The 14,068-nt window shown below is 37.1% G+C and overlaps 1 pseudogene; it reads right to left on the reverse strand.

The window, feature by feature from the left end:
• The window catches only part of LOC106941611 (gastrula zinc finger protein XlCGF8.2DB-like), a 27,483-nt pseudogene extending 17,154 nt beyond the window's left edge, over window positions 1-10,329 (reverse strand).
• Window positions 10,330-14,068: the final 3,739 nt, after the last annotated feature.

The following is a 14,068-nucleotide window of genomic DNA, read 5'->3' on the forward strand; positions in this document are numbered from 1 at the left end:
ACAACAGCCCTAATAAGAACCACAGACAACGTATATCAGTTTTTGCAAAAGGAGAAGCCACAGCAAACTGCTCCTCCAAGCCATTCACTGAGCGTTCTGCCCTCCCTCGGCTAGAGCTGGCCTTTTATATTGGAAAAGGAAAGAACTAAAAAGATAAACAGAAGAGAGAGAAGGCAAACTTTATCTACACACAGGCCATCAAGCCCTTTCCCTTGGGAGAGCCATTTCTCTCAAGGGCAGAGGGACCAATCGGTTATCTTGCAGCAGTGATACTTGATGCCAAAAGTATTCAACACAGCAGTGAAAAGTCTTGACAGAAAATAAAAATGAAATCACAAGACTGAAATGTTTGATATTATAAATGTGAGAATGATAACACAAAAATCCCAACACAGAATTCCTAAATTATAGTATTCAATTACCACTTCTTTCAATTATCACTTCAGTTTCTTCATCAATATTTTAAGTTTTCACAGATTGTATTTGAATTAAATTTCTGAGGTCATGAATTTATGTAAAGCATCTACTTTGTGAAGTCTATCCTTCACAAAGGACTTTATTCTGAAAAGAGTTTCAGAATTTTTGCTATAAATGTGAAAATTGCATAAACCTTATCAAAACACATTGTCGGTATACTCTACCAGAATATGTGTGATGTCTCACTGTAGCATTCCATACATACGAGTCCATGCTTTCTAAATGACAGATATTAACTGGCACTTGAAATATTAATTTTGTGTTGAAAGATTGACATTGCTGTGGAGGACATCATTGGAGTGGAGGAGTTGGCACAAGACCTGAAAATACAAGAACACCTGAGGAGCATTGTCATCGAAAGTGTTTCCAAAAAACAGGACAAAGCAAAGGGCAGAGCACAACACATTGGCACTGTGTTTAAACCTGGTGACCGAGTTTGGAGGCAGAGCATACGCAGTCAGCAGAGAAGAGGTGGGAAGTTGGATGCTGGTTTCCTGGGACCCTATACAGTCATCAATATCCAAAGCAAAAATGCAGATATTGAAGATGATAATGGTGTGATATTCCAAATGATAAACACTGACCATGTGAAAATCTGCATTAGAGAGAGTCTCCGACTGACGCATTGTTTAAAAAACCAAGGAAGCAAAATAAATTCTCCTCAATCCCTACCAAAAACTGTATGATAAAAACTTTCAGGTTGGTGCTTTGGTATCAACTAAAGCTTTTTTGAAGGACATTTTTATTTACAAAGACTTCAAAATTAATTTTGTTTTATTTATTTTTATTTGAAATGTCTTCCAGTTGCAGTGTTAAATGTTCATTATAATTTAAAGTTTACTATCTTTCAGATTATGTTGTTGCATTATTATTTTGCCATTAACATTTTATTACTTACCTCTCCCGACCCCACTAAGGGACAAGGGTGTAAAGAAAAGGGATGGATGGATTTTATTTCTTAAAAAAGGTCTCAAAACAACAATAATATCGTTTATCAAAAATCAAAATGTTATTGTGACAAGCCTACAAACATATGATATATAGTGTAGTTAGTTTATTACTAGGGATGGCATAGTTACTTTGAAAGAGTAATTTGATTACTCGTGCAAAATTCATCCATCAGCTAGAAAATGTGCATCTCTTTTCCCTCCATCGTTTAGTGTCGCTGGTGTTACACATGAAACGTATCTCCCCAAGGAAAAAGAAGAAAGCAACAATATGTGTTTAAAAAAAATACTAACACAGACTGACTTGGAAACTTTAATCTGAATATTGGATTGTAAATAGTAACACGTTAGATTACAAGTTACAAGGGGTCAGATTAGACCAACGCGCTGATGACACCATTGTTTGATATTTTTGCTCAAGCTATTTACGGATCTTTCAGGTTTCCAATACGTCTCCCCCCAATGATAAACTTGTTCCTACGCCCTTGTGCTCTGCTGTGACATCAAGGGAACAATATATGTAAACTAGAAAATTCCTGCAGAAATTTTAAGGGGCCTGCCAAAGTGTGCCCGTCGGTTTGGACCCAGCGTTATGATGCTAAAAATTAGCCTTAATGCTAAAGAAAGCTTCAATGTAGTCAATAACCTGTGGAGAGTCAGAAGCATGTGGACTAAGCTGTACTTGTACCATTCAGTGTGTTAAAATTAATGCATAAACTAAAATATGCCAAAATGCTAATGTTAGCATGAAGACTATCAGTAGCATGTGGGGCATCACTAGCATGTTGTCTGTTATTGACTTACTCCATTCAGTATACTAAACTTGGCAAATAAGTAAGAAAATTAACTAATAGGTTATTTTAGGTAAAATGCTAATGCGTGCAAGGAAGTGCACTAGTGGGTAGCAGTGAAATGCTAATGTTTGTGCTAATGTTAATAAACTGCCTTGCTGTGCAAGGCAGTTCACTATCCTGAGAAAACAAACGTAAAAAAACCTTAATATTTTTGCACCACCTATGGCGGTGCACTGACGTGAGGGGAGTATGCAGGCTTTTATTTTGAAACTTTCAGTAAGCTTCATTTGAAATGGCAACACTAATCCCATGCGTAACAGTGGTTTGGTTAAAACAGTTATGTAACAAAAAAAGAGCAATTACATGATGTAAAAATTGTCAAGGCTTTTATTTTGAAAATTTTCAATAAGCTTCATTTGAAATGGTCACACTAATTCCATGTGTAATAGTGATCGGGTTAAATCAGTTATATAATGCTCAAAGCACAAGTAGTTCAGAATACCAGCCAACTCCTCCTCTATAGTAACAGACAGTTCCGCCATGTTGTAGTTCTGACATGCTGCTCAGGCCTCTGTTTTAACTGAGTCTTGGCCATAGATAGAACTACAGTTATGGCAGTTATGGCTGCTGGTTTGTAGTCCAAACCAGCAGCTCTGCCTTTCTGTGTATTCTGTTGCTATAGCGATGAATCCTCAGCTGACTGCTGTGTGTGTGAGAGACAGAAAGCTGGGGAAGGATTTCTATCTTTGAGACAACCATGAAATGCTAATGTTACTATCCTGACACTATCCTGAGAAAACAAACATAAAAAAAGATTAATATTTTGATACCTTTTTTGTGGGGTTTCTTGCAGCGGTACGAGCTGCATTAACGGTAATGGAAGAATAATAAATAATAAAGAGACATTCTATTGGGTGTAGAACAATAGGTGCCTGCCATGCAATGCATGGAGGCAGTGACTGACCTACAAAGCAGGTCAGTCACTGCTCTCCCTATGCATTGCTATGGGCAGCCCCCAATAATAATGAAGAGACATTCTATTGTGTGTAGAACAATAGGTGCCTGCCATACAATGCATGGAGGCAGCCCCCAATAATAATAATGAGACATTCTATTAGGTGTAGAACAATAGGTGCCTACCATGCAATGCATGGAGGCCCCCAAATAGGCAAAATGAAGCCTTACAATGAATAAACAAGTAAAAGGTGTCTGATACATAAATTCTGATTAATCTGTTTGTATGAAACAATGGCTGGATCAAAAAGAAAACTGGAAACAAACAGGAGAGAGAGAGTTGAGATTAGCTTGTTACTCGCTATGTGGACAACGATTTATTACTTAAAAATAAAAACTATAACTGCTCGGATTCAGGTGAGTTCTCTGTTTTGCGTGCTTCATAAAAATCCTCCTGGATTACTCGACACATCACTAATGAAAAAATAGATTTTGTTATTTGCTTGTCAAACTGGGAAAAATAAACTATAAAAGCAATCTTAAAGTTTTTTGGACATTGAACTTCTTTTATCTACGTATGAAGCATCACCTCAGTGCAGCAGTGGCTTATTGGTTGGACTTTTATAGGATATCTGGTTTGACAAACAATCCCCCCTACAATTTATTACAAATTATTACATTTTACAGCTACTAGCACCTCTATTATTAGTTTATGTTGCTAGCTTTACTAACCTTGCTCTGCATTGTTCACATTTCTCCTGTTTTCAAGAGTAAGACTCGGTAGTTAAAGGAGCAGAGCCGTAAGAAGGTCACTGGCTCCATTTTCTCTCTACATAAATAAGCCATTCTCACAGCGTCATTGTGTTGTCTGCCTTCATTTACACGTTAACAAAACATTTATACGGGAGGGAAACGGTTACTAAAATGATCTTCATACAGAAAGCTTCATACATTTAGACATTAACTTCCATCCAAACGCTGCTGTTTCCTACCTATTCGGTGTAAGATAATCCGGGGAGTCCGGGAGAAATCCAGCAGTATGCGCTGATCATCCATCTCTTCCTCCGACTCGACGATGATTCCTTTATACTCTTCAGTAGCAGTTAGCTGTTCAGTTGAACAACATTCAACTGAACAGACCGCGTGCCATCCTCCTCTTCTTTTTCTTTTTCTCCCTCTTCTTCTTCTTTGGGGTTTTATGACTGTCGGCTTCCATGTTATTACATTACCGCCACCTTGTGGATCATACGATCATCACATCAGGGACGCGGTAAAGGGGTGAAAAGTGATGACAGTTCTCGGGGCCCTGACCAACAGGGGGCCCTTCACAATTTAATTATTTATATTTTGTTCATAGACATAAAATAAAAAAATCTGGGTCCTGTCAAATACAAAATTAATCATATTTCATTTTCAAAGATTGTTTTTAGCAGTAAAAATGTTATGTTACCCTCCCAGACCAAAAAACATACATCCGTTTTTGCCCTGAACTCCCCCTGAATCTGCATGAAATGGTTCGTTCCTGTTTGGAGCGCTTCACCGTGACGTATGATGAATACAGCGGCGACTGTGGCAGTTACTATGCTGCTAAGAAAAGTTATAAAATCAGGTTTTCAAAAAAATAAAGAGGGAGGCAAGAATGTTAATTTATAACCCAGTTTTTCTCCAAGAGAGGTGGGTAGACTGTGAGATTATCAACCATTTAGCATAATTAGCTTGGCTACAAACTACTGTTTGCCTCCATTCCACTAGCATTTAATGAATTAAGGAAAAAAAATTACCAACATATTTATATATTTAACTTGTTCCCTGTGCCTTTTACCACTTAACAAATTAGTGAGTGAGCAGCAGCTCTAAAACACGTCCCTCCTGACCCGTCGTCCCCTGAATGAAATTAAAGCTGCAGTATGTAACTTTTATATAAATATTTTTTTCCACATATTTTTCAAAAACTGTCATTATGTTGTGACAGTATAGTATGAGAGGTAGACTGAAAAATCTTTCCTCTGCCTTCTCTCAGTGCTAGAAACAACCAGTCAGTAGCAGGAGACTTTTAGTGCTGTCAATCACAATCTCATGTGCTGCTGCTCATCCTTTCTTCCCCTCGATTTGTGCCGTGCTGCAGTTAGCATATCACAGAACTGTGCAGATTCAAACTGTGAATGCTCAGTTTAGTTAGCATAGCTACCAATGGCAGAAGATAAACGGTTTCTTGTTATAAGTTGTTTCTCCACCATTAGCGTATTTAGCAGAGAGTGAATGAGGCTAATTGACAGTGCTAAGAGCGTCCTACTGGTTCTGATTAGTTGTTTTGGTCAGAACGGTGCATTACTTTAACCAGTAATAGTAATTCACGTAGGAGATGGAGGATATTGATTGTTTTCACAGATTATCTGTCTCATAACAAACTGCTCTGACATGGTGACAACTTTAACAAATATGGAGAAAACATATTTTTTATTAAAGTTATGTACTTCAGCTTGAATAAAATGCAACTACTAGCATTTTTGAGAAGTCTGGATTTCTTTATGTGTAGTTGTACGTTGCTTTAGGCTGTTGCTCATGGGGAGAGATATTTCAGTATCTAAAACTAATAGAAAAAATTTAAACAACCTACTTGCATACTGGATGTGGACTGTTGGATGTTAAATTTGTGAGCAGTAAATGCAGTAAATATTGTGCTAATTATCAGTATTGAACCAAAGAAAGCAAGGCAGATGCAGGCCTTTAAAATTGTGATGCTTTTTATGGGTCAAATAGACTCAAAAAATTGTTACAGCAGTAGTGCGAGGGGCCCAAACAATTTTTTTGTCAGGGGGCCGAAGAGTTCTGGCAGCGCCCCTGGTCACATCTAAAAATTTCTCATACAGTGCCACTTGTCTTTGAGAAACGTAAAATCTTTTTGTAGTAACAATAGAAGACAACTGCAGCATAAAAGAGAAAAATACAACTAAGACAAAAGACACACTAAATTATTGGAGACAATAATAATCGAACATACTTTCTACAATCAAGAACAATCAATGAAAATTACTTTATAGTGAATATTAAATATTTTTTTTTGTTTAATAGATATAATTGAGAATTGACAACCATTAATGAAAATGTACACTTAGTGCATAACAGCACATTGTAATTTTGATTAAAAGTGTATTAAGGTAAACAACATCCACCCCTCACACTCTCGCTGTACAGGATAAATAATACAAATCAATCCTCAAGCCTTTGTGAGAATGTTCTGAAAGGAAGTCCACGTCCAATCAAACTCTGTTAATGCATCAATTACTCCCAGTGGGCCACAACGCTTCTTCAACTATCAGCATCAGTTCTGGCTCTGTGTGCTCAGCCCTCTGTGTAGCAGCCACTTGGAATAAAACAGCCAGATGCACAGAGTTACAAATGGATGTAATTCAATCTTGTAATTTCTTGTCATAGACATCATGAAAACTGCAGCATTAAATGAAAAAATACAGCATTATTGGACATGTTTAACTCAATATAATGATTTCCAAGGCTTAATCATTAAGAAATATAACTGGACGTGTCCTCAAGAGCCTTTTAAAAGAAGCATAAATCAAAATTAAAGCTGCAAACAGCGTTGGAGGCCCTCACAGCTCAGCGCCGCTCTGGCCTTATTGAGATCGCTTGAGCTCCATCAGCGCCACTCGCTCACCACCGTGAACACTCTCATGCAGTTCCCACACTTGTCCAACATACGCTGATGTACCATCATGTTGTTCTGCTTCATTAAACACAGGTTGAAATCTGCATGAACCACAGAGTAAAGGGAAGAAAATCAGTGTGAAAACATGTGACTTCCTGTTGAATGGGGCAGGGGTTGTAGTGATGTCACTAATTGGCCATGTGATGTGATGAGCTCTGGTCTGTGATGATACAAATGAAGTTTGATGCACCTGGGAGCTTATGTGGGGATGTTATTCCACCTTGATGTTTCATGGCGAACGGTCAGACTTGAGGCTTAGCCACACCCACATGATTTGATGTACAATTATTTTTTATGTCCTGTCAAGATGTACATGTGTGCCGAAATTTATGATGGTCGGTCAAAGCATGGCGTGGGACTGATTTTGAAAATGATTCTAGGGGGCGCTGTGGAGGAATTAGGCCACACCCACCCAATATTGGACTGCATTCCTGTCAGGAGGTGGACGAGGATCGATCACAGTGAGTTTGGTCCAGCCAAACCGTATGGCAGCGCCATGACCTGTCACTGCGCCGCACCGCCATTGCCACACCCTCCGCTGAAAACTTTTGGTGCTTTAAGGCAAGTGAGACCAACTTATCTGTCATCTGGCACAAGATCACCTTGATCAGGTCAAGTGGGTCAGAGATGGAGCTTTCCAAGGAATAAAAGTTACTTCCTGTTCAGAGGGGGAGGGGCTTGGATGACGTCAGACTATGACGACATAGGATCATCAGGGAACCAACCACAATCACTAATGCCAAGTTTGGTGCCAATTGGCAGCAAGCCAAAGTCATAACGTTTTATTTGCATTGGTGAGTACGCCAAATTCACCGCTCTCCCACGCCACCTGAACATTTACAAAACTTTATTTTCTTGGTAACTTTTAAAGCCCCACCCCTTAACTGCATCCTGGCCAAGAATGAAGCCAATAGGTCAAAATCCATAGGAGTTTGTTAAAGTTCAATGTGAGTAAAAGTGAAAAATGGCCAAAATTTGGCCCTTGACCCAAAATGGCCGCCTCCCTGTGCATTTTAGGGGGAACCTCTAAGAGACTTTTTTGCCATCGTCTCTGTGTGTGTGGTTCTCCGGATGCACAGCAGCACAGAGGAAGACTCTCCAGAGAATCATAAAATCTGCCAGGAAGACCATCGGCTGCTCTCTGCCTTCTCTCCAAGAACTCCACAGGTCGGCTGCCTCAGGAAAACCAAGAACATTTTAAAAGACTCCTCACACCAGGTCACAATTTGCTCCAACTGGCTGCAGATAGAGGAGCATTAAAACAAGGACAAAGAAGAACAGTTTTTACCCAGTAGCCATAAGGGCATTAAATGCCACCAAGAACAATTTATCACCCAGTTTTGCTATAATCCATGTCGTTTTATTGAATGTTTATATAATAATACAGTTTGTCATTATTTTTGCTGCAGAATATGCCAGAAAAAAAACAAAGCATCAATAAAAATGTTTCACATCTCTACGAATCCAAATGTCAAGAACTAAATGATCACATTTAACAAATACAACAATTTCTCAGCTTTCTAGAAAATAAAATCCCTCTAGTCTTTAATTCTAGTTTAGGGCCGTTGTAAACAAATATTTTAGTAATTGAGAAATCTATCGACTATTCTTACGATTAATCAAGTAATCAGATACAAAAAAGATAAAAATAAAACATTGGTAAATCTAACATAACAGCAGTATTAGTATCACATATCAACATCAGTCCAATTTTTACAGTTGAGCTTCCCTAACAATAACATTTCTGTAGTTTAGAAAATTAGCTTGTTACAATAATAGCTCACTTTACAAGTTAACCCGAGGAAAGTGTATATAAAATTCAGAAATTATATTCAATTCAATAAAGATGCAGGTTCACAAATACTAAAAAATGTTTATACTCCAGCTTTTGGTTTATGTATTGATCTTCAGTCAGTTTAATAGATGAACTCTCTCCTTGCCCAGACATTTATAGCTTTTGTGTTCATGTAAGCGACGGGATTTAACACCTTCGTTCGTCACACACAGAAACTCGTCTACCAGCTACGTGCCGCCACGATGAGCTCCACCACCATTTGTTGAGACCAGGATGATATAAAATAAATTTCCGATTCGTCCGTAAAGCAACACTTACATCATCTAATGCGCAGCCGCCCGCAGTGTTCAGTCTATCCGCTCACCTGTATAAATACTCCTGCAGCGCTTCCTCTTCCCCGCTGTTCGCTCTGAACCGCCACCAGGCAGCAGCTCCAGGAGGAGAAAAGACTACCAGGCATCACGCCAGTCATTTAAAGGATGTTAATTGGTCCCCCGAAAAACGACAGAGACCTGAACATCATCATCAATCAATAAAATCCTCAAGCCGAACTTGAAAACTGAACAGTATGCTGCTAACACTTAGCTTTCATCAACAACTCAGGCGGAAGTGAGAGCTCTGTGCAACGCATGTAATAACCCAGCTGGAACATGGACCGCTAAATAATAAAATATAACTTAGTGAAGCTTCAAGGAAGATAAATTTTCCTCGAGAAATTTTAATAATCAAGGTATTTGAATCACTTGAGGAATCGTTTCAACCATATCTAGTTTTTAACCAAATAAATTTTATAGTGAAACTCAACATAGGACACATCTAGAAAAAAATTCTACGGCTCTTCACCAGTGTGAGTCATAATGTGCTGAGTTAAACTAACTTTGTGACGAAAACTTTTTCCATAGTTCACACATGAAAACAGCTTTTCACCGTTGTGAATCTTTATGTGACGAGTTAAAGTAAAGTTGTAACTAAATCCTTTTCCACAGGTCACACATGAAAACGGCTTTTCACCAGTGTGACTCTTCATGTGGTCAGTTAAATTCTTTTTTCGACAAAAGCTTTTTCCACAGGTCACACATGAAAATGGTTTTTCACCAGTGTGAATCATCATGTGCCGAGTTAAATTCTGTTTTAGACTAAAACATTTCCCACAGGTCACACATGAAAACGGCTTTTCACCAGTGTGACTCTTCATGTGGTCAGTTCAATTCCATTTTTGTCTAAAACTTTTCCCACAGGTCACACATGAAAACGGCTTTTCAGTCATGTGAATCATCATGTGACGAGTTAAACCTAGTTTTATGCTAAAACTTTTTCCACAGTTCACACATGAAAACGGCTTTTCAGTCTTGTGAGTTATCATGTGTTTAGTTAAATCCTGTTTTATTCTAAAACTTTTTCCACAGGTCACACATGAAAACGGTTTTTCACCAGTATGAGTTCTCATGTAAACATCAAAAGCAGATCTCCAAGCAAAACGTTTTTCACAGGTCTCACATGAGAAAGGTTTTCTTTTTTCCTGATTTAGGTTCTCAGCTTCAGCAGCTTCCTGAAAGATGACTTTGTTCCTGTTTGGTTCTGATTCAGTGTGGGATGTTTGCTCATCAACAGGAACCACCATGCAGGTATCAGTCTCCTGTTTTAACTCAAGTTGTTCTTCATCCGTACTGCAGTAAACTTCTTTCTCTTCCACTTTTATCTGCTGGTGTTCTAGATCCTCCCGTTCTTCTTTTATCTGCTGATCTTCTGGTAATTCCTGTTCTTGTTTCACCTGCAGAGGTTCTAACTCCTCCCAGTCCAGAGTGGATCTCCTCTCCTGGTTATAAATGTTACACTGCAGGAAATCTGGAGAAGAAAACAGAGAAAAAGAGTAATTGTTAACTTTACTGAAGTAAATAAGAGAAATTGTTCATCGTTTATGACAGAAAATTTACAAAAAGAGAAAAAACCCACATCTAAAAATTCAAGAGCGTAGACAGAGAGACAGATCAGTCGACAAATCCAACTGACATTTGGAGAATTCTGAAATGAAGGGATTTAAAAAAAATATATTCCAAAACTAATTGTAGTGGGGATTATTGTTAATATTTAACACCAAATTTTATTATTTCAAGATATTATGTATTTGGAGCTATCATTTATTTTTATTTCTTTGAATTATGTTAACATTTTATTTTAGTCCACTTTATATCTTTGGGGTCTATGTACAAACATGAGTTTATTTGTAGGTTAATAATTGTTTAGATTTTATTCTTGTGTTATTTACTTTTCTAAGTTAGAAGAAAATCAGTTTTACTCATTATGAAATTATTCATCTCATAACAGACACCCAAACTAATTCATGCATTATTGTTAATTAAAAGTACATTTTATTATTTTTAGGTATTATGTTTAAGGTATTATTTATTTTTATTTATCATTCACTTTATATTTTGGTGGTTTATTTGTATGATAATTGTTTATTTTATTTATTGCTATTTACTTCTCTAAGGTAGACGGGAAGAACTGTGGGTCCATTTTCTGTCAGTATAGGTACTGGTACAGGACCAGCATGCACTGGGTTGGGCCTGTGGGTTTTGACCAGAGCAGGAGAGGAAACAATGAAAGTAGTGATGGTGAGATGAAGCTTCATGAAGCCCTGAGGAACTGCATCCAATCATTCGACTCCTGATCCGATTTTTGGACATTTAACTTTTATCTACGTATGAAGCATCACCTCAGTGCAGCAGTGGTTTGTTGATAGAAGTTTTTTAGGATGTTTAGTTTGACAAACAATCTCCACTACAATTTATTGATTACAAATTGTTAAATTTTATAGCTTCTAACACAGCCATTTTTATTTTATGTTGCTAGGAGGAGAGCCGTAAAGAAGGTCACTGGCTCCATTTTCTCTCTACATAAATAAGCCATTCTCACAGCGTCATTGTGTTGTCTGCGTTCATTTACACGTTAACAAAACATTTATACGGGAGGGAAACGGTTACTAAAATGATCTTCATACAGAAAGCTTCTACATTTAGACATTAACCTTCATCCAAACGCCGGTGATTCCTACCTATTCGGTGTAAGATAATCCGGGGAGTCCGGGAGAAATCCAGCAGTCTGCGCTGATCATCCATCTCTTCCTCCGACTTGACGGTTATTTCTTGAAACTCTGTGAACGTTTCTTCAGCAGGATTAACTGCTCGTTGATAAACTCGTTTAAACTGGACTGAATATATTTTTAGAGAAACACTGAAACATTCAACTAAACAGACCACGTGCTGTCTTCTTCTTCTTCTTCTTCTTCTTCTTCTTCTTCTTCTACTTCTTCTTCTTCCTTTCTATTATTGTGGATCGCAAGCAACCTTAAGGTGCATACCGCCACCTACTGTACACGAGTGTGTAGCAACACTACTTTACATCTATTAAATTCAATTTTTTAATCTTGTATTTTGAATAAAAATCAAAAATGCTTTTCTTAATTTATAAATATCCATTATGTTTCCTTAATTTCCTAATATTTCTTTAAGACTCCATTCTTGACCTGTCCTTCCCACAATTCTTCTCAATTTCTCCCTTTCAGGTTCATGTTTTTCAGTTCAATACGTGTTCTACATTTTCTTTCTCTTCACATCCTTCATATTTATCATTATGTTTCCTCCCTATTAAATATAAAAAAATCATTTAAATATGATTAATCTGAACATTATTATTTCTTCCCTTCTGTTTCTCTGGGTAATATTTCTAATTTGTAATGGTGTGGAAACAAGACACGTTCTTGGATAACTCTGTGCAACTATTCAAGGGTGTAGGAACGAGTCTGTCATTGGGGGGGACGCATATCGGAAACCTGACAGATCAGTAAATAGCTTGAGCAGAAATGTCAAACAATTATGTCATCAACACATCAGCAACGCGTTACTCTAATCTGACCCTTGTTTCAATAACAAGTATTCTAACACGTTACTATTTACAGTCCAATAATCAGATTAAAATTATGCAGTATAATGACTGTCATTCCAGGATGAACACTCACTTTAGCATTTGCCTCTCACAATTAGCAAGCTAAATACTCTGGTAGCACAGACAGGCTAACAGATTCTGATATATTTTATTGGTCAAAAGACATTTGATTATTGGTCAAAATGCATTGATATAAATTGACTTGCAATTGAACTGGTTCTACTTCTTTCTAAAACCAAAGTAGAAAACAGCTCATAAAATACGACTCAGCAGTTTTAAACTCAATACAGCAGTTTGACCAACAAAAGTAAAATCTAAGTAAGTTTTGTTCTTCTTTAACAACTCTCTACATCAGTGCAACAGTTTGATCTACAAAATAAATAAAAATTATACTTTTTCACATCTGACACCTTAGCTCCTCACTGTTAACTCAGTCTCACTTTCCAGCACTGCATTCAGTAACTTACCAAACATCAGCCATAAAAAACACTGAGGCAAAAAGCCTACATGTTTTTTTTCTCCTGTCATTTTCAGCCGCAAACATTTAACTAAAAATATCTACAGATATGTGTTTCTGTCTCTGCCTCCCTCTGACTCTCTGCAGCCTGATGTTCCTGCATGGATTCATGGATTTACAACAGACACTACAGTAATGTACAGTGTCAGAATGTGAACTAAATATAAAAAGTATGTTTTTATCATACAGAATGAGAATTTAAACTTAATTTTCAGATGTATACATTATTATACATCTCAACTCTATTTACTGTGTAGCAAAAATTTTCACTAATTTATTTTTAAACCTCTCCTCAAGCACTTTTCTTATTGTCTTCTAACCATTAACCTTATGGTGTGGAAATAATGAAAAAATATTGAAACGTTGAAAGAAATCAACCTGACATCAGTCTCCTCCTGTTCTCCTTTCTGGTTCTATTATAATTAATATAATTTTTATATCTTCACACCCTGAAACGCCAACTGGCTCTCCTATGTCTTCCCTGACCTGCTCCTCTCATAATAAAATAGTTTATTTAAAAATTAAAAACAGTTAATACATATTTCAATAAACTAAATGAAGACCTCACCAGAGCTTCTTCACCTTTCTTCAACATCATTCTAGCACTGCTGTTCTCCTAAATATATAATATAATATAATATAATATAATATAATATAATATAATATAATATAATATATAAATACATGTTAAGTGGTCGAGTATGATCAGGTGTTGCTCAGTTTAAATAATAAAAAGGCTCATTTTGCTGCGGTTTCAGTCTAAATCATTGTGACTAGACTAGCTAACTGTTAAAGTTAGTGGTAAAATTTTGGACATGTGACTATTCCAGAATTTAAACAGCTAAACCAAAAAGATTTAGTTCTATATGTAGCCCAGTTATACCGCTCTAAAGTAGGTACGGGCCCCTGAGTTCG

The sequence above is a fragment of the Poecilia latipinna genome, unplaced genomic scaffold (assembly GCF_001443285.1).
Source record: "Poecilia latipinna isolate Pla-1442-1.1 unplaced genomic scaffold, P_latipinna-1.0 Scaffold3764, whole genome shotgun sequence".
In the NCBI taxonomy this organism is placed as follows: Eukaryota; Metazoa; Chordata; class Actinopteri; order Cyprinodontiformes; family Poeciliidae; genus Poecilia; species Poecilia latipinna.